The sequence below is a fragment of the Somniosus microcephalus genome, chromosome 9 (assembly GCF_052327205.1).
Source record: "Somniosus microcephalus isolate GS21.2 chromosome 9, FLI_Smic_1.0, whole genome shotgun sequence".
NCBI lineage: Eukaryota > Metazoa > Chordata > Chondrichthyes > Squaliformes > Somniosidae > Somniosus > Somniosus microcephalus.
In genome coordinates, this window is record NC_140995.1 from 103,363,966 (window position 1) to 103,389,608 (window position 25,643).

General features: G+C 47.5%; 1 protein-coding gene and 1 long non-coding RNA gene across 4 annotated transcripts in view; one reads left to right on the top strand and one right to left on the bottom strand.

Annotated features, from left to right (window-relative positions):
* The window catches only part of dtnba (dystrobrevin, beta a), a 694,100-nt gene extending 692,064 nt beyond the window's left edge, over positions 1-2,036 (bottom strand). The window contains exon 1 of one of the 3 annotated variants that reach the window (XM_085996923.1): positions 1,428-2,036. The gene's annotated coding sequence lies outside the window, so the exon portion shown is untranslated. The other 2 variants (XM_085996913.1, XM_085996915.1) reach the window with 2 other exon arrangements.
* LOC147112564 (uncharacterized) lies at positions 906-12,519 on the top strand. The gene is made up of 2 exons (XR_015079518.1): positions 906-1,125; positions 12,108-12,519. It is a non-coding gene; the product is annotated as an uncharacterized LOC147112564 (long non-coding RNA).
* Positions 12,520-25,643: the final 13,124 nt, after the last annotated feature.

The window sequence follows — 25,643 nt, forward strand, 5'->3', positions numbered from 1 at the left end:
GACACTGCCATGTAAATAGTGAGGTTCTATTTGGATACCAACCATTTGAACACACTTTGTACAATAGAGTTGGTGCTTCCAAATTTTCACTGGTTTGGCAAATTCCACATACTGTACTGTAGATCTGCAAAAGCCTAGACTTACACAGATACCATGCAACATAATGAAGATCCTAAAACAAGGATAAAATTGAACATTACTCTGAAACATAGCTGCACTCACACATTTACACTGAATATGGAACCCAGGTTTAAGTATCATACTTAAACCTAGGTTTAAGTATCATACTTAAACCTGGGTTTAAGTATTCTACTGTACACCAGTTTAATACAGATCTAGTTAAAACATAGCCAGAGAATTAAACCAACAGCTCATGATGAATTAATATTTTGATCTATAGTTTGTTTATTTGTAATAGATGCGATTGTGCCTTATTTCTGGCTGCATCCCCTTCCTGTAAACCAATGTGCTAATTGAGGACGAGCTGGTTCCCTACTGCACGTCTTAAAAAAAATAATTAAACCATTACCATCACATTCCATAGCTCCAGGGGAACAAGAGAACAAATCTTATGCATAAGCACCCACATCCTTGCACACAGTCAGTGTGAACCCAAATCAACTTACAAAGCACTCCACAATACCACTCCAAGTACAAGACTCCAGACCTGGCATAAGTATCGTCCCCCACCTTGAACACTGACCTTGTGATGCGAATTTAAATAAAGATACACACATTTATCTCCGGCTTACACACTCACTTTGTAACAACAGCAATTCCTCTCCCACCCCCGCATAAATAACAGCATTACAACAATACCGAACATTGTTCCTGTGGCTGTGTTCAACTGCAAAATGTTAATAATTCACCTCAGTTTATTAGAGGAAATCAAGTCTTCGGACGACTTCTGTGGAATGTGGGTTCACAGAGTCTTGGGGGAGGGAGGAGGGAAACATCAAAACAGCACAAGTTAGCGGGAGAAAGAGAGCCGCCTGCAAACAAACCCCACAGTAACTTGTGTAAAAAGTGAGCGGGCAGTGAGTCAGCGGGTAACTGGTCTCACTCACTCTCTACCCCGAGGAGAAAGCAGGAAGCTCCTCCCGCTAAACGAAGCAAGGACTGAAGGTAATGAGCAGACACAGCACCGACCCCCCTGCAGGAGGAGGGAGGGAGGCCGGCCCGCTGCTGGCCGCTGACTTTGCACTGTACCTGGGCTGAGGCTGTAGATCCTGAGCTGCGGGCGGTGCGCTTTAATCTCCGTCCCTAATTCGCGGACACCTCCCAGAGCCTGACAGGGGAGGGGCGGTGCAGCCAGACGCGATGCTGAGGTTAGGGCCGGTGGGGAAGAGAGCTGCGGCTCCGCGGCCATGTTTGATACATTGTCGCCCTCCTCCTGCTGCCGCCGCCGCTGGTTTGCCGGCACTTACCGGAGGTCTCTGCCGGCGGGCTCCCCTCACCTGGGCAGCCGAATGTCCCTGGCGTTCAGCCCAGGAGTGCTTGCTCTGCCCAGTGCCGCCCGCTGTGATCCGCAGGCAGGCGCCGTGGGACCGGGACCAGGCTCCCTGCAGCAGCCTCAAAGCTCGGCGCTAAATCTCCATCTCCGAGGAAAAGAAGTCACTGCCGCTTCCCGCAAATGGCTTCGCTGCGGATTGCCTCTCTCCTGCACCCGTTCCCCTTATTGCAGATCAAATTCGCTTAATGCATTTCTTAATCTCTTCCCCCCACATTCAGCCTTAATTGTACTTACTTTCTCCCATTCACTCTCTAGTATTCTCCTTACTCTCCTATTTATTTTGGTTAGGGATCTCTCTCCTCTCGCATTGACTTTTTGTGATTTTCTCTTTGTCTTCCACTTTTTTACAGACCTTTTCTTTCTTACACGTTCACTCTCTACTGTCACATTCAGTTCATTGCAATCCTCCTTTTCCTTGCCTCAAATTCATATTAGAGATCATATTTACTGTAGTTCCTGCCTTTCACTTCACTTTAGATTTCGACCCTATATAATTTTTGCAAAGAGGTACTTGTATTTATTTTGGTTGATTTTTATTAGCTCCATTAACCATTATTCACACTTTAAAACTAAGTCATATTTTTGCCAATAGCCCATTATCAGTATTTTGCATTAGCTACAGCGGATTGATCAGCCCTTTATTGTGGATTTGTTGTGGATCCTTATCACTCAGCACTTGACTGAAAATCCATCCCTGTGTAAACTATGCATTCTGTTGCCTGGACTTTCTGTTAATTTTCCAGTCAGTACATAGGAGGAGTTAATGGTACCATTCTTTTTTTGTGTAGATATATGCAGGTGTGTGTGAGATAACTGGGCACAGCCTGGGGTAACTATCCATAATTTGCTTCACAGATCTGACCATGATGGTTGGTGGGAGCACAAAGGTTTGGGTTATTTTTCTCTCTCTCTCCTATCCCGCCCCAACACACAGTTTGATGAAATGCAGCACAATTAGTCATCACATTCTCCATTTAGTCCCGGACAAGTGGAAGCTTAAGTGAAGGCAGGAAAATCAAAGTGAGACAGTCTGCTGTAGCTTCAAGCAACCTGGTAAGAGACTTATCAGTTGGGAACATATCACTGGCTGGGTTGCTTTTGCTGCAGACTGGTGGTTGCAGTGTGGGCTCCAGCCAGGCAGTTCCTAGTTAACACTGATACGCTTATCAATTACTTCATAAAAGGTGATGAGTCGAAGAAGAGATGATGAGTCGAAAGAAGAGATGAATAAGGCTTTTATTAGCTAAGAAGAGACCATGCTTCTTCGTGAGTGACTGAACAAGTCTGAACGAAACCCACACAGTGGTGGGTGGAGTCAGCTGAGGCATGCCTCCATACACAGCGCCACCCAGAGGTGGCAATATACAATACAGTGGTTTACCACATTCACCCCTTGTTTAATGTGAAGTCCGGCGGGGTGAAGGGTACTACAAGTTAAGTCTATCAGGAGGCCTTGTCTGACGTCCTGATCGTCGTGGTGGCGGCGGTGGTGTTGCAGCATCCGACGTCGGGTCTGGTGTCTGGGTGGTTGGCGAAGATTCCTGGGGCTTTGGCATGCCGTCTGCAGGGGTTGGGTTGGGAGGGGTGGTGGGGGATAACAGCGGTAAGGGGGATAACGGTGGTAAGGGGGATAACGGTGGTAATTCAGGGGTACCCGAGGGTGCGAGATCTCGTATGGAGACCGTGTCCTCCCGCCCGTCTGGGTATGTCACCCAGGCATACTGGGGGTTGGCGTGTAGGAGGTGCACCCGCTCGACCAGGGGGTCCGTTTTATGCGTCCTCACGTGCCTCCGCAGTAGGACGGGCCCAGGAGAAGTCAACCATGCCGGTAGCGAGGTTCCCGATGTAGACTTCCGGGGGAAAACGAACATTTTCTCATGAGGGGTCGCATTAGTGGCAGTACAAAGCAGTGACCGAATGGAGTGAAGCGCTGCAGGGAGGACCTCCTGCCAGCGGGAGGTCGGAAGGCCCTTAGATTTTAGTGCTAAGAGGACTGCCTTCCAAACCGTCGCGTTCTCCCTTTCCACCTGGCCGTTCCCCCGGGGGTTGTAACTGGTGGTCCTGCTCGTGGCGATACCTCTTGTTAGCAGGTACTGCCGAAGTTCGTCGCTCATGAACGATGAGCCCCTGTCGCTATGTATATAGCTGGGGAACCCGAACAGAGCGAAGATGTCATTCAGACACTTGATGACCGTGGTACTGGTCATGTCTGGGCAAGGGATGGCAAAGGGGAAACGGGAGTACTCATCAACTATGTTGAGGAAGTACACATTGCGGTCAGCGGAGGGGAGGGGCCCTTTAAAATCGACGCTCAGGCGTTCGAAGGGGCGGGTGGCCTTGATCAGGCTTGCTCTGTCCGGCCTATAGAAGTGCGGTTTGCACTCGGCGCAGATTTGGCAGCTCTTGGTCATGGTCCTGACCTCCTCGATGGAGTAGGGCAGGTTACGGGATTTGATAAAATGGAAAAACCTGGTGACCCCCGGGTGGCAGAGGTCATTGTGGAGGGACTGCAGCCTATCACTCTGCGCGTTGGCGCATGTACCACGTGATAGGGCATCTGGGGGCTCATTGAGTTTCCCTGGCCGATACAAGATATCATAATTGTAGGTGGAGAGTTCGATTCTCCACCTCAAGATCTTGTCGTTCTTGATTTTACCCCTCTGCTTATTATTAAACATAAAAGCTACTGAACGCTGGTCAGTGAGCAGGGTAAATCGTTTCCCGGCCAGGTAATGCCTCCAGTGACGCACCGCTTCTACAATAGCCTGGGCCTCCTTTTCGACGGAGGAGTGTCTCGTCTCGGGGCCCTGGAGGGTCCTTGAGAAAAAGGCCACGGGTCTGCCCGCCTGGTTAAGGGTCGCGGCTAGGGCGAAGTCGGAGGCATCGCTCTCCACTTGGAAGGGGATGGACTCATCCACCGCGTGCATTGCGGCCTTCGCGATATCGTTCTTGATAAGAGTGAAGGCTGCACACGCCTCTGGTGTCAGGGGGAAGGAGGTGGCTTTGATGAGGGGCCTGGCTTTGTCTGCATAGAGGGGCACCCACTGGGCGTAGTAGGAGAAAAACCCCAGGCATCTCTTCAGTGCTTTTTGGCAGTGGGGAAGGGGTAGCTCCATTAGGGGGCGCATTCTGTCGGGGTCGGGCCCGATGACTCCGTTCTCCACCACGCAGCCGAGGATGGCCAGGCGCTTGGTGTGAAACATACATTTTTCCTTATTGTACGTTAGGTTCAGCCGTTGGGCCGTACGGAGGAAATTTGCTAGATTAACGTCGTGGTCCTGCTGGTCGTGGCCGCAGATGGTGACGTTATCCAAATAGGGGAAGGTTGCCCGCAGCGCGTTCTGGTCAACCATTCGGTCCATCTCCCTTTGGAAGACCGAAACCCCGTTGGTGACGCCGAAGGGGACCCTAAGGAAGTGGTAGAGGCGGCCGTTTGCCTCGAAGGCAGTATACTGGCGGTCCTCATGGCGGATGGGCAGCTGGTGGTACGCTGACTTAAGGTCGATGGTGGAGAATACTTTGTATTGCGCAATCTGATTGACCATATCAGATATGCGAGGGAGGGGGTACGCGTCCAGCTGGGTGTACCGGTTTATGGTTTGGCTGTAGTCGATTACCATGCGGCGTTTTGCAGTGGTTTTAACGACTACAACCTGGGCTCGCCAGGGGCTAGTGCTACCTTCGATAATGCCCTCCTTCAAGAGCCGCTCCACCTCAGAGCTGATAAAAGCTCTGTCCCCGGCACTGTACCGCCTGCTTTTGGTAGCGATGGGTTTACAGTCGCGGGTGAGGTTAGCGAACAGGGGAGGGGGGGGACTTTTAATGTGGAAAGGCTGCAGGTGGTTTGCAGCGGGCGATTTAAAAGTTGTTGGTTGCAGACTGTGAGTGGGGGGAGGGGTCCACCGTATGCTAGTGTGACACTCTTAAGGTGGCACTGAAAATCCAACCCTAGCAGGACGGCAGCGCAAAGACGGGGCAGGACTAGCAGTTTAAATTTTTGATATTCAGTGCCCCCTACTGACAGGGTCACCACACAGTAGCCGCTGATGTCCATTGACTGGGACTTGGACGCCATAGAAATGCGATGGTGCGTTGGCAGAATCGTGAGGGAGTGGCTACGTACCGTGTCGGGGTGGACGAAACTCTCTGTGCTCCCGCTGTCGATCAGGCAACTGGTGGCGCGGCCGTTTACCGCGATATCCATCATGGAGCTGGATAGATGGTGAGGGTGGCCTTGATCCAGCGTCACGGAGGCCAGTATGTGGCTTAGTGAGTCACTATAGTCATCCGCCGAGACGGTGGTCGGTTCCGGTGACGAAATGGCGGTTGAGTGCGTTGGATACGATGGCGGCGGATGCCATGCGGCCGGGGGTACACAAAATGGCGGATAAGATGGCTGCTCCCACGGCCCGCACGCTGCGCTGCTGGCTGGCTTCCCCTTGCAGGCGTTAGCGTAATGGCCTTTCTTCCCGCAGCCCGAGCAGGTAGCTGTCTTAGCTGGGCAGTGCGCTCTGGGATGTTTTAACTGGCCACAGAAATAGCATTTTTGGGCCTGGTTACTGGGCATCGAAGCAGTTCTTACCGGAGGCTGCTGTCTCGGTTGGGTCGCTGCAGCGGTTGGTGCCGGGGGCGGCGGTCCCGTGTCCCACGGTTTCGATTGCCATGTCTCGGCGCCGTTACGGGGGTATGCCTCGAGGTTTCGGTGGGCCTCCTCTAACGAGAGCGCAAGGGCAATGGCCGTCTTCAGGTCGGGTTCCTTGCTTTCTAGCAGTCTCTGCCGGGTGTGGTCTGACTGGAGGCCCCTGACGAAGGCATCACAGGCGAGTCCCTGCGCGTGCTCCACAGCCGTTACCGCTTTACAATCGCAGTCTCTGCAGAGTGCCAGTAGCGCCCGTGCAAATGCCCCTACCGATTCTCCCGGTTGCTGCCTGCGGGATCCCAAGAGGTGTCGGGCGTAAATTGTGTTCACTGGGCGCGTATATTGCCCTTTTAGTAGCTCGAGGGCCGCCACGTACGTATTAGAGTCCCGGATTAGCATATATACTTGATGGCTCACCTGGGCGGTCAAAATTTTCAGTTTGTGATCCTCCTCTGTAACCTGTGAGATTGCGAGGAAGGATTCAAAGCAGCTCAGCCAGTGTTCAAACTTGGCTGATGCACCCACATCTTGAGGGTCGAGGTCCAGGCGTGGTGGTCTGAGGGCTCTCAGCAATGTCTGCTGTATCCGTTGCTGTTGTTGCTCCTCAGGTGTCGCCATTTAACTTTTAGCTAATAAAATTGATACGCTTATCAATTACTTCATAAAAGGTGATGAGTCGAAGAAGAGATGATGAGTCGAAAGAAGAGATGAATAAGGCTTTTATTAGCTAAGAAGAGACCATGCTTCTTCGTGAGTGACTGAACAAGTCTGAACGAAACCCACACAGTGGTGGGTGGAGTCAGCTGAGGCATGCCTCCATACACAGCGCCACCCAGAGGTGGCAATATACAATACAGTGGTTTACCACACACTGCTTGGCTGAAACTTTGATTCTTCCACTCAGTAGACAGCATGCACAGTTACCCGCATTGTGAAGATCTTTCCTGGCATTTAAATTTGTATGTTTAGAGAGCTCAGATGGCAGTGCCTACACTGTTTAAATATTTAAATTGGGAGCAGGTAGACTTAAAAAGCATCCAGGAGGTCCAAGAAGGTCTGGCTGGGTACATTTTAAACCTGGGTTGACACTGCACCTGTAGTGTATGTACCTTTAAGGGGAGAACTACTTTTTACAGCTCCTGTATACTGTAGTACCGGCAGTGACCACACCTGTATATAAACCCTGAGTAGGGATCCGTACAGTTAGTTTTAGAGTAACCCTCATCCAGTAAACACCTGTTGATTGTTCCCTGCAGTCTCTTGTCAAATTATTGAAGGACACACAACATCAAGATACACGGATCTAACATTGGCGACGAGAAGATTCAAACCTACCTGCAACTCTGCATCACCTCCCAGGGATTCGCTCCTGGAGAACAGTGAAAGAAGAAGGCCGAGTCCAGAAGCACGGGCGTCGACCATCCAGCGGAGACATGAGCATCGCAGGGGAGGCTGTTGAGAGCTGGGCTTGGTTCTCCAGTCACGGTGGTCCAGCGAAACGGGCTGGCAACAGGTACGGCGCAGACCCTTCCCGGACAGCGGCGGCTAGAGCCGACCGACGGCACAGAAAAAGGCCGAGCAGCGTCGACGGGAGAAGAGAGAGGGTAGAACGCACAGGGCGCAGCCGGTGTTCAGGACCGAGCGGCGTCAACGAGAGAGAGCAGAGCGTAGCCGGTGTTCAAGGGCTGAGCAGCGTCAACGAGAGAGAGGCGCACAAGAAAACGCGCAGAGCGCAGCCGGTGTTCAAGGGCCGAGCAGCGTCAGCGGGGAAGAAAGGAAAGCGCGGGAGACGCCATTTTGAGCCACAGCGGAGAAGAAGGGAGAGCGTGGGAGATGCCATTTTGAGCCAGTCTAACCACACCCAGGGATGCCGAAGAGTGGCAGTGTCACAGCGTTCGATAATGAAGTCGAAGATTGGACGACATATGTCGAACGCATAGAAGTGAACTGCAAGGCGAATGAAGTGCCAGATGACAGGAAAGCGCTGGTATTGTTGAATTCAATGGGTGCAAAAATGTATGGCTTACTGTGAAACTTAGTAACCCCAGAGAAGCCAGTGGAAAAGGATTTTGAAAACATATAGTGTCAATCCTACAGGACCACTTAGACCCCACACCGCTGCTGATAGCGGAAAGATTTAAGTTTCACAGAAGGAACCAGCATAAAGATGAAAGTAATGCTGAGTTTTCAATGCAACGGCGCAAGCTATCGAAACACTGCCAGTTTGGAACGGGACTAGCAGATACTTTAAGGTACAAGTTTGTGTGTGGGCTTCAAAGTGAAGGAACCCAGAAACGGCTTCTATCAGAAAAGGATCTTACGCTGGACAAGGCTTTCAGCATAGCAGTATCACATGAAGCAGCAGCACGGGGCGCGGCAGAGATACAACGGAGACCGCAAGAATATGGGACAAATGAAATGTCATACGGAACAGTGAAGTGCTATCGCTGTGGCAGAACAACACACGACCATAAGGATTGCTGGTTCAAGGACCAAGTGTGCAGACAGTGTGGAAAAGTAGGACACATAGCAAGAGTCTGCAGGTCGGAAAAGAAAACCAGCAGCAAGAAATCCCCACAGGAGAAGTACAAGAAGGTACATAAGGTGACGGAGAGTAGTGCAGATGAACAGAAAAGTGATACAGACTCTGGAAGCAAGGAGCTGGGTTGTCAGAAACTACAGAATGTGATGAAAACGGAGGATCACCAAACTATCTGGGTCACGCTCAAGATAGCCGGAGTCCAAGTGAAAATGGAATTGGACACAGGATCAGCCCTAACAGTCATAAACCGAAGGGACTAGAAGCGGCTATTCTCACATATACCCTTGAGAGATACAGAGATTGTCTTGAAGACGTACATGGGGCAAAAAGTCTACCCCAAAGGAAAAATAAGGGTGAACGTTTTATATAACGGCAAGGATGACGACGTCACACCTGGACGACTGTCAAAAATGCTAACTGACGCACAAGAAGTGTTCCAGGAGGGACTCGGAACACTAAAAGGCATAACAGCGACGATCAAAATAGAGGAAAATGCAAGCCCAAAGGTTTTTAAGGCCAGACCGGTACCTTATGCGATCCGTCCAGCCGTCGAAGCAGAGCTGGAAGGTTTGGAACGTTCAGGAATACTGTCCAAAGTGGACTGGAGCGAGTGGGCTACACCCATCGTTCTGTAATGAAGAGGTCGTTGAGTAATACGCCTGGGGAACCAAAGAAGGTTTGCATCTGTGGGGACTTTAAGGTGACAGTGAACCCAGTCCTTCACACGGTACAATATCCGCTTCCGCGGATTGAAGATATGTTCGCCTCATTATCTGGAGGGAAACGCTTCACTAAGATTGATCTGGCCCAGGCGTACCTGCAAATGGAGGTAGAAGAAGCCTCGAAACAGTACCTCACAATCAACCTTCATAAAGGTCTTTACCCAATACAACCGGCTGGTGTTCGGGGTAGCATCAGCTCCGGCTATTTGGCAAAGGGCAATGGATCAAGTCCTGCAAGGGATTCCAGGGACCCAGTGTTATTTGGATGACATCCTGGTCACGGGCGAAAATGACAGTGATCACCTCGCCAACCTGGAGCAGGTGCTCACTAGATTGAAGGAATATGGGTTCCGAGCTAATCGCCACAAATGCGAGTTTTTCCAGAAGCAGATCTTGTATTGTGGCCATGTTATTGATAAAGAGGGGTTACATAAGTCCCCTGAAAAGATTGAGGCAGTAGTCAAGGCTCCAGCACCGGAAAATGTGTCACAACTGAGGTCGTTCCTCGGGCTGGTGAACTACTACCATAAGTTCTTGCCGAATTTGTCTACAGTACTACACCCACTGAGCACCCTACTGCAAACGGGGGTACCATGGAAGTGGAATGACTAATGTAAACGAGCTTTCCAGAAGTGCAAAGAATTGATCACATCAAAAGAGGTGTTGGCTCATTTCAACCCAGCACTACCAATTCGGTTGGCGTGTGATGCATCACCCTATGGCATTGGAGTGGTGCTGTCGCACAAATTCCCGGACGGCTCGGAGAGGCCAGTAGCCTTTGCGTCTCGGTCACTAACCTCAGCCAAGCGTAACTACGCCCAGATTGACAGGGACGCCCTCAGCCTAGTGTGGGGAGCAAAAAAGTTCAACCACTATCTGCACGGGCAGAAGTTCACCTTGCTGATTGACCACCAACCACTTGTCTCCATCTTTAATCCAAAGAAGGGCATTCCGGTGATGACTGCGCAACGGCTACAAAGATGGTCCCTTTTTCTAGGGGCGAACCAATATGAAATCGAGTATAAGGGCACGAAACAGCATGGAAACGCTGATGGGCTATCACGTCTGCCACTGCCTACTGCGGAGGAAGCACCAGCAGTGGACCCTGTCAAAATATTTGATTCGACTATAATTGAACGCTTGCCAGTAACTAACGCTGATATAGTGAAGGAGACCCGAAATGACACGACACTGTCTCGGGTATATGATTTGACGGTGAAGGGATGGCCAACACATGGCGACTCACTGTTGCCAGCATTCTCATCCAGAAGAGAACAGCTGTCAGCATGCCAGGGGACCTTGATGTGTGGATCCCGAGTGGTAATTCCACCCAAGTTAAGGGAGAGAGTGCTCAATGAGCTTCACGAAGGCCATCTGGGAGGGGTGAAAATGAAAAGCCTTGCTAGGGCTTGTGTGGTGGCCGGGGATCGATCAGCAAATCGAGGACCTGACCAAGAGCTGCTCAGGATGCCAGAAGGTCCAAAATGCATCACCACATGCCCCTCTACACCCATGGGAGTGGCCCTCATCTCCATGGCAACGGGTGCATATTGATTTTGCTGGTCCATTCATGGACTCAATGTTTTTAATAGCCATGGATGCGCACTCGAAATGGCCTGTGATCAAAATGTCCTCCACCACCACGGAGAAAACTATTGCAGTCCTACGGACCATATTTGCCAGGAACGGCTTGCCAGAGCAGATTTGCTCTGATAACGGACCACAGTTTGTGTCCGAAGAGTTTCGAAGATTTATGAAAAGGAATGGGGTAAGGCATTACACATCCGCCCCGTATTATCCAGCCACAAATGGATTGGCTGAGAGGTTCGTACAAACCTTTAAAAAAGCAGTAAGGGCCATGTGCGATGACAACATTCCACTGCAGCATAAGGTGGACAATTTCCTGTTAGCCTACAGAAAAGCGACACATGCAGTCACCAACCAGGCCCCGGCCATGATGTTCTTTAACCGAAGGTTGAGATCTCGTCTGGATTTGCTCAGACCAAATGTACGAAGAAATGTTGAGAATAAGCAATTCCAGCACATCAATGAGAAGCTGACAAGGAGCTTCAATGTAGGGCAACCAGTCTTGGCCCGCGACTACCTAACAGAGAAATGGCAACCAGGAACAATATGCACACGGCAGGGGCCACTAATGTACACAGTGGATGTTGGGGAGCACATTGTGAGACACCATGTTGACCAGATCCTAGAGTCACAGGAACGAGTCAACCCCATGTCTCGCGTACCTGGTGATGAACCCGACATACAGGTAGCATCTACCCCAGAAACAGTAGCATCGGAAGCTGATGAACCAACCGACGACAGGGGGCCAGAATCGCCTCCGCACCAAGAGCAAGACACTCAGGAAAGGCGCTATCCAGAAAGGATCAGGAAGCCTCCCCAAAGACTGAATTTATAAATAGACTATTTTCAGTTAATGTTGCATGTTAAAAGTGTTAATTGTAATTAGTTGATATTTAATTGTTAAATGAATGTTACGGTACTGTTACACTACAATTCCTCCCCTTTTAGATTATGTACCTTTAAGGGGAGAACTACTTTTTACAGCTCCTGTATACTGTAGTACCGGCAGTGACCACACCTGTATATAAACCCTGATTAGGGATCTGTACACTTAGTTTTAGAGTAACCCTCATCCAGTAAACATCTGTTGATTGTTCCCTGCAGTCTCTTGTCTAATTATTGAAGGACACACAACATCAAGATACACGGATCTATCAGCACCAGAGTGTGCATCATGCGGTGGAGTCATCGCGTTGAAGGAGTTTCAGGACGTGACTGAAATGATGTGAGAAGATCTGTGATTGAGAAAAAATGGACTAGGGAATACAATTTTAAAAAGTAAAACTAAAATTAATTTGGGCTATGCATATAAGTCTGCAATTCTCCATTACCTGTCTTCTATTCTGCATATGATGCATCTATGGAATACAGGAGGATTGATTATTGTGGTTATCATCATAACTGGTTTGTCTCCAGTATTGTTTGATTTTTTTTCTATCAAAGGAAAAAGTTGGACTTTTGTGTATTATTGGACTATATGTGGTATCAAAGTAAATTATTACAGCAGAGAGCATTATTATGATCTTGTTTCAGTATATGCGTATGAATGGGATAGAGGTTTGGACATTGCATAATTGGTGTGTACCATAATGGATAGACAACATAGTTTTGTCATGAACTTAACTTTTCAATTGACCTAATACCTCACTTGCCTTCATTAGTCTTATTTATAGGAGACATTCTGGTGTAAATACAAACTTTTTTTGTTTACACATCTTAGTGATGGGTTTATTGAATACTTTTCAAAATTTGTAGACAAATTCCACTGTCTTGCTGATGAGAAAGGTAGTATACCATTACCCATCATTAAAATGAGAAAAATAATTCACAACAAATTTGTCCTCACAATGACAACTGTTACAATACAGTATCTTCTTTTGTAAATGTTAGGACTAATGGGGGTGGGGGCGATTTTCCCCGGATACTTTAGGCGCTAAAGGGTCTCTGAGGTGGCCAAGATGGGGTCTTTCTTATCTCCAGACTTGACTATTCCAACGCATTCTTGGCTGGCCTCCCACGTTCTATCCTACATAAACTTGAGGTCATCCAAAACTCGGCTGACCGTGTCCTAACTCGCACCAAGTCCTGTTCACCCATCATCCCTGTGCTCGCTGACCTATATTGGCTCCCAGTTAAGCAACGCCTCGATTTTAAAATTCTCATCCTTGTTTTCACATCCCTCCATGGCCTCGCCCCTCCCCATCTCCTCCAGCCCCACCCCCACCCTCCCCCCCCCACCCCCGGAGATATCTGTGCTCCTAGAATGCTAGCCTCTTGAGCATCCCTGATTATAATCACTCAACCATCGGTGGCCGTGCCTTGAGCTGCCTTGACCCTAAGCTCTGGAATTCCCTCCCTAAACCTCTCCACCTCTCTACCACTCTTTCCTCCTTTAAGATGCTACTTGAAACCTACCTCTTTGACCAAGTTTTTGGTCATCTGCTCTAATTTCTCCTTATATGACTCGGTGTCAAATTTTGTTTTATAAAACTCCTGTGAAGCACCTTAACGATGCTATATAAAAGTTGTTGTTGCTGTCTTGAGCTGCAACACCTGGTTAGCCTGCCTTTAGCACATAACCTCATCTTGGTAAAGGAGATGAATCACACTGAGACACTTTGCAAGCCCCTTTCAACGGAGGAGCCCAGAGCCACCATGGCAGCAGCCTGAGCTCCGATTGCACTTTGCTGTTCCATGGAAGCTGCAATGACTGCACTGGAAGCTGTGACCTCAGTCATCAGATGCTACATGATGTTGGGCTCCACAGGATGGAATTGGCAAGCCTCTTCACGCTGGAGAGAATGGGTTCCAGGCTCTGCGTCAAGTCACAGGTCAATGTTCGCTCCTCCATCCCCTTAACCACGACCCGTAAGTTTTCAGGCAGGCTGTCTATTGCACCAAGTATTTGGTTTGCTAAACCCACCATCCTTCTTCTGAAGCTGGGCCCTACAAGGTCCTTATCTGACTCCTCTACAGCAAACCAATATGCGAGCTTGCCCCCCCCCCTGCCACGATGGCTCCAGTAGTGTCCCTTTCACTTGGAGACTCCAGGGCAATCCTGGAGGGGTGGCAACCCTACTCTTCCCTGTTACCTAATAACAAATGTGACAGTAAATTCAGTTGCTAAGGCTTTCCTCAGGGGTTCTCCCAATCAGACTCCGTAACTTCGACGGAAGATCTGCAGAAATCCCATTACGCATTTATCTGGGGATTTTGTCAATATTCTGCCAAAGCCCATCGGGAGAACCCTGAAGAAATTCCTGGGAAGTGTGTTTTTGACCAGTGTGAAACAATTCAATATCGCTGCAAAGAATCGGTTGCATCCGTTCATGTACCACAGTCTGTCTGGGAAACAGGGCCAAGCTGCTTGTGTGGAAGCAGACAGCTGCAATCTGCTCAGCCCACACACATTTAAAATTGTGACTCTGGTAAGGCTGTAGGAGTGCAACTCATTTGGTTGATGGTGACAAGTTAGAAATATTAAGTGCACACAACTTCTTTAAACAGTTACTGTCGGCAGAGTTATCAAAAGAATATGCACTTGTACCAAATTTCCCTCTTTTTTTAATAGAGGCATTAATCCACTTATTTTAAATGGGTTAATGCCTCCATTAAAGTAATGGAGAGAGGAATTTGGGACATGCACGTTAAGTGTTCCAATTACCAATTGTTACCCAATTTATGTAGTTTAAAATCCTTAACTGCTCATGTTGGATGTACTTGTTTGAATTTTGAATGCTACCGAGTTCAGGTGTTCACAGAATCACAGAAACCCCACAGTGCAGATAGAGGCCATTTCGGCCCATCGAGCCTGCACCGACACATATTCCACCCGATCCCCGTAACCCCTACACCAACACATATCCCACCCTATCCTTGTAACCCCACGTATTTAATCCCCCTAACACTAAGGGTCAATTTATCATAGCCAATCAACCTAACCCGCACATCTTTGGACTGTGGGAGGAAACCGGAGCACCCGGAGAAAACCCACACAAACACGGGGAGAATGTGCAAACTCCACACAGACAGTCACCCGAGGCCGGATTCGAACCCGGGTCCCTGGCGCTGTGAGGCAACAGTGCTAACCACTATGCCACCGAACATTTACTTTATTTCAAGAAGTGCATTACAAATTTTGAGTCCTCCTGAGATATTCTCTCAGATTAGTATCATCGGTCTGTTCAGCAAGTGATGTCCCTCACAATGAGAAGTTTACTTTTACTACCCAATATCTAGTTGTGCAATAGCAGACCTCAGGAGGTGTAACAGTGAGACCCCTTTGTTAGGTAAAGTGGATACTATGATCATCGCAAGTGCCCTCATATGCATGTCAAGAATGTCCTAAAAGGTAGACTCGTTAATACAGTACTTTAGAGATGAGGCTAGATACAAAACATTTTGTGCTTTATTTTACAGTCAGTAAGTGAACAGTGTAACAGTTACAGCAAATCCCAAATACTTAATTACTAGGAGGGACTGAGATTAAGTTTAAGAAAAATAATAAACTACCCTGTCCCATTTAGCAAGCTAAATATACTTGCTTTTGGTCAGTTTTTGCATTGAAATTGTCTAAGGCTTATGCTGGATTTGTTTGCTTTATTCTTAAGGCAAAGTGCCTGAGCTTTACTTGCCTCTCAGCAGGCCTCACCAATTGACTTCAAACATTACATTCAAAGGTTGTAATCTCTGGATTACTCCCAGTGCCACGTGCTAGTGAGTATAGGAATAGGAAGATAGAACAGATGAATGCGTGGCTAAAGGGATGGTGCAGGAGGGAGAGCTTTAGTTTCCTGGATCACTGGGTCTGCTTCTGGGAAAGGTGGGACTTGTACAAGTCGGACGGTTTACACCTGAACCAGAGGGGAACCAATATCCTTGCGGGGAGGTTTGCTAGCACTGTTGGGGGGGGGTTTAAACTAACTTGGCAGGGGGATGGGATACAGAGTGGAGCTATAGTAGGGGGTGATTTACAGCCAAATACGGAGGAAAAAACAAGTCAGCTGGGAAGCAGAGCAAATATGTGAAGGCAAAAGGCAATATGGGAAGGCTGGAAGGAGTCTTGCAAATAAGGTGGATGAACTGAAGTTGTTGTTGAACACATGGGAGTACGATATTGTTGCTATCACGGAGACATGGTTGAGGGAGGGTCAGGACTGGCAGCTCAATATTCCGGGGTATAGAATCTTCAGGCGAGACAGAGGGGGGTGTAAAAGGGGAGGGGGTGTTGCAATATTAATTAAGGAGTCAATTACTGCTGTAAGGAGGGATGATATATTAGCGGGTTCCTCTAATGAGGCCATATGGGTAGAACTTAAAAACAAAAAGGGGGCAAGCACTTTGCTGGGAGTGTACTATAGGCCCCCAAATAGTCAGGGGGAGATAGAGGAACAGATATGTAGGCAAATCTCAGAGAAGTGCGAAAATAATAGGGTAATAATAGTGGGAGATTTCAACTTCCCCAATATTAATTGGGATAGTCAGAGTGTGAGAGGCTTAGAGGGTGCAGAATTCTTAAAGTGCATCCAGGAGAGCTTTTTGAGCCAACATGTAGAAAGTCCTACAAGAGAGGGGGCGGTACTGGACCTAATTCTAGGGAATGTAGCCGGGCAAGTGGTGGAAGTGTCAGTCGGAGAGCATTTTGGCGACAGTGACCATAATTCAGTGAGATTTAAGGTGGTCATGGAAAAAGACAAAGACGGCCCGGAAATAAGGGTTCTAAATTGGGGGAAGGCTGATTTTAATATGATAAGGCAGGATCTGGCAATAGTGGACTGGGAGTAGATACTTATAGGAAAATCCACATCAAAACAGTGGGAGACTTTCAGAAGGGAAATAGAGAGAGTACAACGCCAACATGTTCCCGTAAAGGTCAAGGGTGGGACCAACAAGCAAAGGGAACCTTAGATGACAAGGGATCTACAAAAACGCATTAGGAAAAAAAGGGGGGCTTTTGGCAGTTACAAAAGACTTAAGACGGAGGAAGCCCTAGAGGAGTATAAAAAGTGCAGGGGCATACTTAAAAAAGAAATTAGGAGAGCGAGGAGGGGCCATGAAATAACACTGGCGAGCAAAATAAAGGAAAATCCTAAGATGTTTTATAAGTATATTAAGGGCAAGAGGATAACCAGGGAAAGGGTAGGGCCCATTAGGGACCAAAGTGGCAATCTATGTGTAGAGCCAGATGATGTAGGCAGGGTTTTAAATGAATTTTTTGCATCTGTGTTCACTATGGACAAAGACGATGTAGACATAGAAATCGGGCAAGGGGACTGTGATATACTTGAACATATTAGCATCGAGAGGGAAGAGGTACTGGAGGTTTTAGCAGGCCAAAAAGTGGATAAATCCCCAGGCCCGGACGAGATGTATCCCAGGCTGCTGTGTGAGGCAAAGGAGGAGATTGCAGGGGCTCTGACACAAATTTTCAGAACCGCTCTGGCCACAGGGGATGTACCAGAGGACTGGAGAACAGCTAACGTAGTACCATTATTCAAGAAGGGTAGCAGGGATAAACCAGGGAATTACAGGCCAGTGAGCCTAACATCTGTGGTAGGGAAATTATTGGAAAAGATTATGAGGGACAAAATTAGTCTCCACTTGGAGAGGCAAGGATTAATCGGGGATAGTCAGCATGGCTTTGTCAAGGGTAAATCATGTCTGACCAATCTGATTGAATTTTTTGAGGGGGTGACTAGGTGTGTGGATGAAGGAAATGCTGTGGATGTGGTATACATGGACTTCAGTAAGGCTTTTGACAAAGTCCCGCATAGGAGACTGGGCAAGAAGGTAAGAGCCCATGGGATCTAGGGTGCCTTGGCACGTTGGATCCTAAACTGGCTGAGTGGCAGAAGGCAGAGGGTGATGGTCGAAGGTTGCTTTTGTGAGTGGAGGTCTGTGTCCAGTGGGGTACCTCAGGGAGCGGTGCTGGGTCCCTTGCTGTTTGCGATCTACATAAATGATTTGGAGGAGAATGTAAAAGGTATGATCAGTAAGTTCGCAGATGACACAAAAATTGGTGGGGTGGTAAATTGCGAGGAGGAAAGCTTCAGGCTGCAGGACGATATAAACGGGTTGGTCAGATGGGCGGAAAAGTGGCAAATGGAATTTAACCCTGAAAAGTGCGAGGTGATGCATTATGGACAGACAAATAAGGCAAGGGAATACACAATGAGTGGTAGGACCCTAGGAAGTACAGAGGGACCTTGGTGTACATGTACATAGATCCCTGAAGGCAGCGGAACAGTTAGATAAGGTGGTTAAAAAGGCATATGGGATACTTGCCTTCATTAGCCGAGGCATAGAGTATAAGAGCAGGGAGGTTATGATGGAGCTGTACAAAACGCTGGTAAGGCCACAGCTGGAGTACTGTGTGCAGTTCTGGTCGCCTCACTATAGGAAGGATGTGATTGCTTTGGAGGGGGTGCAGAGGAGATTCACCAGGATGTTACCTGGGATGGAGCGCCTCAGCTATGAAGAAAGACTAAACAGGCTGGGGTTGTTTTCCTTGGAGCAAAGAAGGCTGAGGGGGGACCTGATTGAGGTGTACAAAATGATGAGGGGCATAGATAGGGTAGATAAAGAGGAACTTTTCCCCTTAGTAGGGGGGTCAATAACAAGGGGGCATAGATTCAAGGTAAGGGGCAGGAGGTTGAGAGGGGATTTGAGGAGGAACTTTTTCACCCAGAGGGTGGTTGGAGTCTGGAACTCGCTGCCTGAAAGGGTGGTAGAGGAAGGAACCCTCACAACATTCAAGAAGCATTTGGATGAGCACTTGAAATGCCATTGCATACAAGGCTATGGACCAAATGCTGGAAAATGGGATTAGATTGGACAGGGCTTGATGGACGGCGCAGACACGATGGGCCGAAGGGCCTCTTTCTGTGCTGTATAACTCTATGACTCTATGTGGATCTTTTTCCTTTTGTTTCCTCTGTTCACAGAATGGTAGGGGTGGGGGTGGCAGAGAGTCTATCTATCTTCCTTTTCCAGGGGCCATTCACTGGGGCTGCAAATTCAGTGGGCTCTTGCCCTCCCTAGAGTGGATTCTTGTCTGTCAGCTCCTATTGTGTTCACAAGAACAGCACCAGCTCGTGTGAGTAACCTATTGGAAGCCTGAAAGAAGATAACAAATTATCGATTTTCCCAAGTCATTTTTGGATAACTGTTTCAGTAGCTCGCTCATCAACATACCAATCCCCTCTTTGTCCCAGCAACATCAACATTTCCCTATATCTAAAGTAACCCAGAGGCGAGCGACTGTATCTTTGTGAATTAACCATTGAAGTCCTGCACCTGAACTCTTATTAAAAAATTGTAGCCTAAAACAAAATTCTCTCCTTGTTAAAATAGCCAATAATCCATAATCATGAAAGTGTTTATTTCAACTTTTGATAATTCTATATAAACTATTTAGATATAACCAAAAGAGGATTTAAATAGGGCCAATAGCTCAGTGGGTAAATGCACCACATAGTGTGTCACTGAGCTACACAATCCAGGAAGATTCAAGGCACTGAGTTTGTTGATCTCAGATAGGATTGCAGAAAGTATCTTATTCACCTCGGGAAGGAGGCAGATCATCCAGAGTTCTTGTTCCTGATTCCATCCCATGTTGAAAATGTGAATGTGTGGATGTGGACACAGACAAGGACAGGATAAAGCTAGCACTTTAATACTTCTGGAAATCTTGTGAGATGACCTTAACTTTTAACTTCAGTTCAGAGGAGTTTGGGCAATCATAGCTCTGTAGAAAATTGAATCCTGTAATACTTAAGAGCATACTACGAAAAACTTTTAGTATGCAGAAGGTTAAGGAAAATTAGGGTGGAGACCAGAAATAACAGGTTTCCAGCCTAACTCCTCTTTGCTGTGCCTGGGAACAGAGCAACAAGCAGAAAAATCTACCCCCCAAAAATACACAACGTTACATTGGGGAAGTGATTTTTGGGGTTATATTTCAGGGACATTGGTGGGGGAAGGTCAATGGGAATTTATAGCATTTTACTGTGCTATACCTGACCAGGAAATACTGTTGAGCTGGCACTGCGTGTCAAAAATAGAAGAGTTTCAATTATTTTTACTGACACCCGCACTAAAACTATAAAGACATTTTTTTTTTTAAAAAGAGACTGAAACATTCCACAGCAGATCATTCTCAGCATCTCTTTAAGATCATGGGGTAAAAATTCAGTTGGTTTGCGCCTCCAGTTAGCACCTGACGGGCGCTGATGCAGTAGCGCCAGGGCAAGGTGAATCCAGCGATGCTCGCCAAATCTGGCCCCCCGTAGTGCCGCCGCTACGAGTTACCGCCGTGGTCCTCAGCGCCAGGCAGATCATGACATCAGTGAGTGTGCAATGCTCACTGGGCACCCGATCTGCAAAATTCATTGTCACCTGATCTGTAAAATTCATTGTCGCCCGCTGCCTTAGCACCTCGCCCTGACAGCGACAGGGAGAGGAGGTGTCAAGCAGGCGGACGCCGGCTCCAGGGGCGCCACTTAAAGGGATCATGAGTAATGAGTCACAGTTGTCAGGTTGGTCTTTCACTGCTTCCTTGTCAGTTTGACATTGTGAAACCAATTCATTCAATCATTTAAGGGTTGTTTAGTATCAGGAGTGTTGTGGTACTAATAATTAGTTACATTTATTCTCACAACATATCAAAGTGCTACACTCAGTTACGTTAATGGGGGCTGTACTGGCAGTCGACCTCGCCCTCCAGGATTTACGGCGGAGGGAGCGGAGGCAGTCAGAAAGACTGGAACATGTGGCCAGAGGGAGGAGAAGGGCCATCAGGGCTCTGAACAGGAGGCGTCACCCGCAGAGGGTATTCCAAGAGCACTTCTCCTACCTCCAATTAAGCGAGGAGCAGTATATTAGAAGACTCCGCTTCAGCAAGGAGGTGGTCACAGAACTCTGCCACCTCCTGCAATCAGACCTCAAGCCTCAGATCAGGGCGGCCATGGCCAGGATAGCGGGTTTCCCCATGGTACAGGGTGCCATTGACTGCACCCATGTGGCTTTGCAGGCACTGCGTAACAATCTTGACATCTTCCATAACCGCAAAGGCTACCACTCACAATGTGCAGTTGGTGTGTGACCACAGACAGTGAATCCTCAATGTGAATGCCTGCTATCCTGGCAGCAGCCACGATGCCGCCTTCTTCCAGCCACCGCATCAAGCTCGCGGCTGGCTGGCCGGAGACAAGGGCTAGCCTCCCTCCACCTGACTCATGACTCCCCTCCACAACCCCAACACTCCTGCCCTGCACTCATATAATGAGAGCCATGCCGCCACCTGGAACATCATCGAGCAGACCATTGGAGTGCTCAAGCAATAGTTCCGCTGCCTTGACCACTCGCGAGGAGCCCTCCAGTACTCGGCTGAGCGGGTGTCCCATTTCGTCGTGGTCTGCTGCATGCTCCACAACTTGGCCATCATGAGGGCCCAGCCTTTGCCACCAGGGATTGTGGGACCACCTCAGGAGGAGGAAGAGGAGGAGGCAGCCACTCAATCAGCCTTCGGGAAGGGCGATCCATAAGCGGCTCATCAGACTGCGGTTCCAATAAATTAAACACCACATCCCCATCATTCCATCCCTGTCGCAGGCCATATCACACGCAAAAGTGAAATGAGACACATCACAAAATAATCCAAACTGAATTAATAAATTTATCAGTGAATACATATTTACAGTAACATTATTACCTATTCACCCTTGTGCAATCCCTTAGTGCCTCTCATTACTGTGCTTTTGCCTACTCTAGTGCTCCTCCGCAGTGTTGGCCAAGTAGTTGCAGCAGGGCTGGTGGAAGGCTGCTGAGTGTCTGTGTGGGAGACTTTAAATGGCCTTGCAGGACGCCCTCTACCAGCTCGGCCTGGCAGGCCCGGCTGCAGACTGCACCACCTCAGCATAGGCGGCAGCAGTCTGGGCTGGCTGGATGACAGGCAGTGACAAGGACAATGGCGGAGTGGCAGTGGTGGGAGCAGGAATGCTGTCATCCTGAGAGAGGACAGCAGCTTCCTGCTCCACTGACACACTGCCACTCCCTCGGGGCAGCACCTCAGCATCCCTAGCAATCTGTTGGAGCACAGATTGCTGGCCTGCTGCAACATCGTGCAAGCCCGGGTCGATGGTGGTAGACTCAGCCATGATGGCAACAGTCAGAGATTGAATTGCATCAAGCTGAGACTGCATGAGAGCAGTCTGAGATTAGATGTCACCACGCATAGACTTCATTACAGCACTAAGACGTTGCGTCACTTCCGCTTGTGCTGCAATGGAAGCTGCCAGATTGCCCATCACACGCGGCATCAGGTCTGGGTCGCCACAGTCTCTCAGAGTCTACCATCCTTTGCAGACTGAAAACAATAGGCTCCATGGTGTGCGCAGAACTCTGTGCAATGTTGGAGGTGGACTCCTCCACATTCCTTCCCATTGCCGAGAGGCTCTCAGGCACCCTTGCCATTGCACCCATCCATGTGCAAGCCCACCACCCTCCTTCTAAAGGCCTCCCCATTGACCCGCCTCCAATCCCATCCTCTCAGCACCGGTAAAATTCCGGCCAGTGTGCCAATTCTGAAATGTAATTTTTGCTACTAAAGATTTTGTTTCTCAGTGTATGGTGCTCAGCATGGGTTACACTATTCTATTTATGCTAACTGTAATGTGGTTTGCTGAGAAGAGTCAATCATATACAGCGCCACAAAAATCTGTAATATTTGAAGTTGCATAATACTGATTTAAACAACTGCTTGGTTTTAAATTGATAGGAACAAGATTTAATCATAGAATAATAAAAATACAGCATGCATGTAATCTCCTTTGATGATTCTCGTTTTTAAAATCAAAGCATTCTTTCCTTGTTTATTAAAAATAAATACAACATGCTGAATCAATAGCATCTGTCCCCGACACCCTGAGAGTTTTGGCACTGAAACTCTGGAGCAGAGTTGATGGGTCAACAGTATCAATTAATTGGTTGGCCAGTATCCAATAAAACTTTGGACCTTTTTTCTATTGCATTTATTTCAATTTGTATAACACATCAGATAGTGAATACAATATTTTGATGATGCACTAATAATAATTTCACTAGGAGTAACATATCCATCTCGCGGTTTGATTTTTAAAAATTAATTCTCGAGGATGTGGGCTTTGGTGGCAAGACAGGAAGTTAGTGCCCATCCCCAGTTGCCCTGAGAAGATGCCCTTGAACTGCTGCATGATAGCGATTTGATACAATTGAGTAATTTGTTAGGGCACTTTAGAGGGCAATTAAGAATCAACCACAATGGTACGGGACTGGAGTCACATATAGGCCAGACCTGTTAAGGCCGGCAGGTTTCCTTCCCGAAAGCACATTAGCAAACCAATTGCCTTTCCCGACAATCTGACAGCTTCATAGTCACTTTTACTGATGTCATTACTGATACTGATTTTTATTTACATATTTTCTTTTAAAACCAAATTCAAATTCTCAAAATGCCATGGTGCTTTTAAACTCATCTTCTCTTGCTTATTAGTCCAAGCCTCTGGATTACTAGTTCGCTAACAACCACGACACACCTGTGCTCCTTAACACTATGCAGACAGCACTTCTTTACTATTCATGAAAACGTCACGGATATCAAGTACAAGTACAGTGTGTTACATTATACAATGAAAGAATCAGCAAAATACTTTTCCAACTTGTATTTGATGATTGCACCATGTCCAATGTAATTTGAATAATTGATGTTCCACTGTCATTCAAATTGTTCTCACAATTCTGCTTGTTTCGCCATTAATATTACTTTCAATAGTAACAAAGAATTATCATTAATATCCTATTTGTTTTGTGTTTTAAATACAGCTAGCTTAAATTCTAACCTTCTTTAAAGGCCTTGTGTGGAAGTTTACTAAAGTGAATTCGATCAACAGGATTACCCTCATCCAGCAGTCTAACTGTCTTCAAAAGAATTTTTCTAGATTTGTTAGCCGAGACTCATTGCTGCTACATCCACACTGATAAGTCTTTACAGCCACTATGTTCTTTCAAAAACCTCTGATAGAATCCTGTAAAATTCTCCAGAGCATCTTCTCCACCAACAATGTTAGACTGATTCATAAACTTTATAACCTTGAATTTCCTAAGCAGGGCTTTTCATTGCAATCAAAGTGAAGCATACTATAGGGCTCCTCAAGAAATGCTTTCGGTGCCTGGATAGATCTGGGGGCTCGCTGCAATACAGCTCACAAAGAGTCTCCCATACTGCGATTGTGTGCTGCATCTTGCACAACCTCACTGTGCAAAGAGGAATGCACATGGAGGAAGAACAGTAAGAGGACCTCCCCTCATCTGACGAGGAAGATTCAGATGTAGGCGAGGAAGGAGCAGAAGAGGGACCCCGAAGATACCAGCTTACAGTAAGAAACTTTTCAGATCAACGACTTGCCCAGTGCTTCGCTTGATTTACTCATTCCCCTTAAACCTTCCCCAACTCCCCTCTGCATTAACAGTCCTCAGTACTTTCTCTACCTCTCCTTCCAACCTGCAATTAAGAACTTACAACCTCTGAGCCAACTATCATATACGTGAATATTTAACCCTTAAATTGCTGGTAGGTTCCGAGAAACCCCCAGCTCCCCACTGGATTTGTTTGCTTTTAGCTCATGCACTCTTGATGTTAAAATAAACATTAATGTTACAGTAGTAAAGTTACTCAAATGACTGAGATAACTTTTATCACTTTAATATTAACCCTAAACTACTAAATTAAATGCCTAAAGCAAAATTTTACATACAAGTAAAAACTTTAAATACTTTGAGAGCTGGATTGTCCTCTGAATTACTCTCTGTTTTGGGGCCGATTTGGAGCATAAAATGGAGTAAAATGTTACTCAAACCACCACTAAAAAACTGCACCAGAATAATCCCCAAAAAATGATCTTCCCTTGAAGGTCTGCCCAAAGCTCAATTCCTCTTGTAAATAGAGTCAAGGAGATATGGCTAAATTGTCCAACCCATCTCCTCCAACTTCTGCACCAAACCCACCCCAAATAATTACCACCACTATTTCAGTGTCAGTGAGAGCTGCAGGAAGCTATTCCTGAGGTAGATACCACATTCAGGGGGCTATTTTGTGTGCTGCCACTGAAGGTTGGTGTTATTTTTCCCGCAAATTGATCTCTTTAGTACGTTGGAATTTCAGTCAGGAACTTTGGCTGCTAGTTTTAGTCCGCTCTGCTCAAAATACTGCTTTGGCAACACAGATTTCCCAATGGGAATTCCTCTAATCTTATGCTATGAAGATGATGACGTAGAATTGAAGGCTTTTAGAGGGAGGTGTTTCTGCTCACTCCTTAGATGAATAGCACTCTCCATCTTTCTACTCCCAGGTCCTCATCCTCAATAATGCTCGATGCTTTACCCAGTGAAAATCCTTCTGACTCACTAACTACTTCCTCCCAAGAGGGTGCCTCTGGGCTGATGCTCGCGCAGATAAGATACTATGACAGAGTTTGTGATGGTAGCAGAAGCTGTGTCTTTGGAAGTGCTCAGGTAGTCATATGAGTGGCTGGCCTCTTCCTCCAAGGTATTCCTTCCTCTATGACATGAAATACAGAAGAGCTTGTTTAGCTGTGGATACAGTAA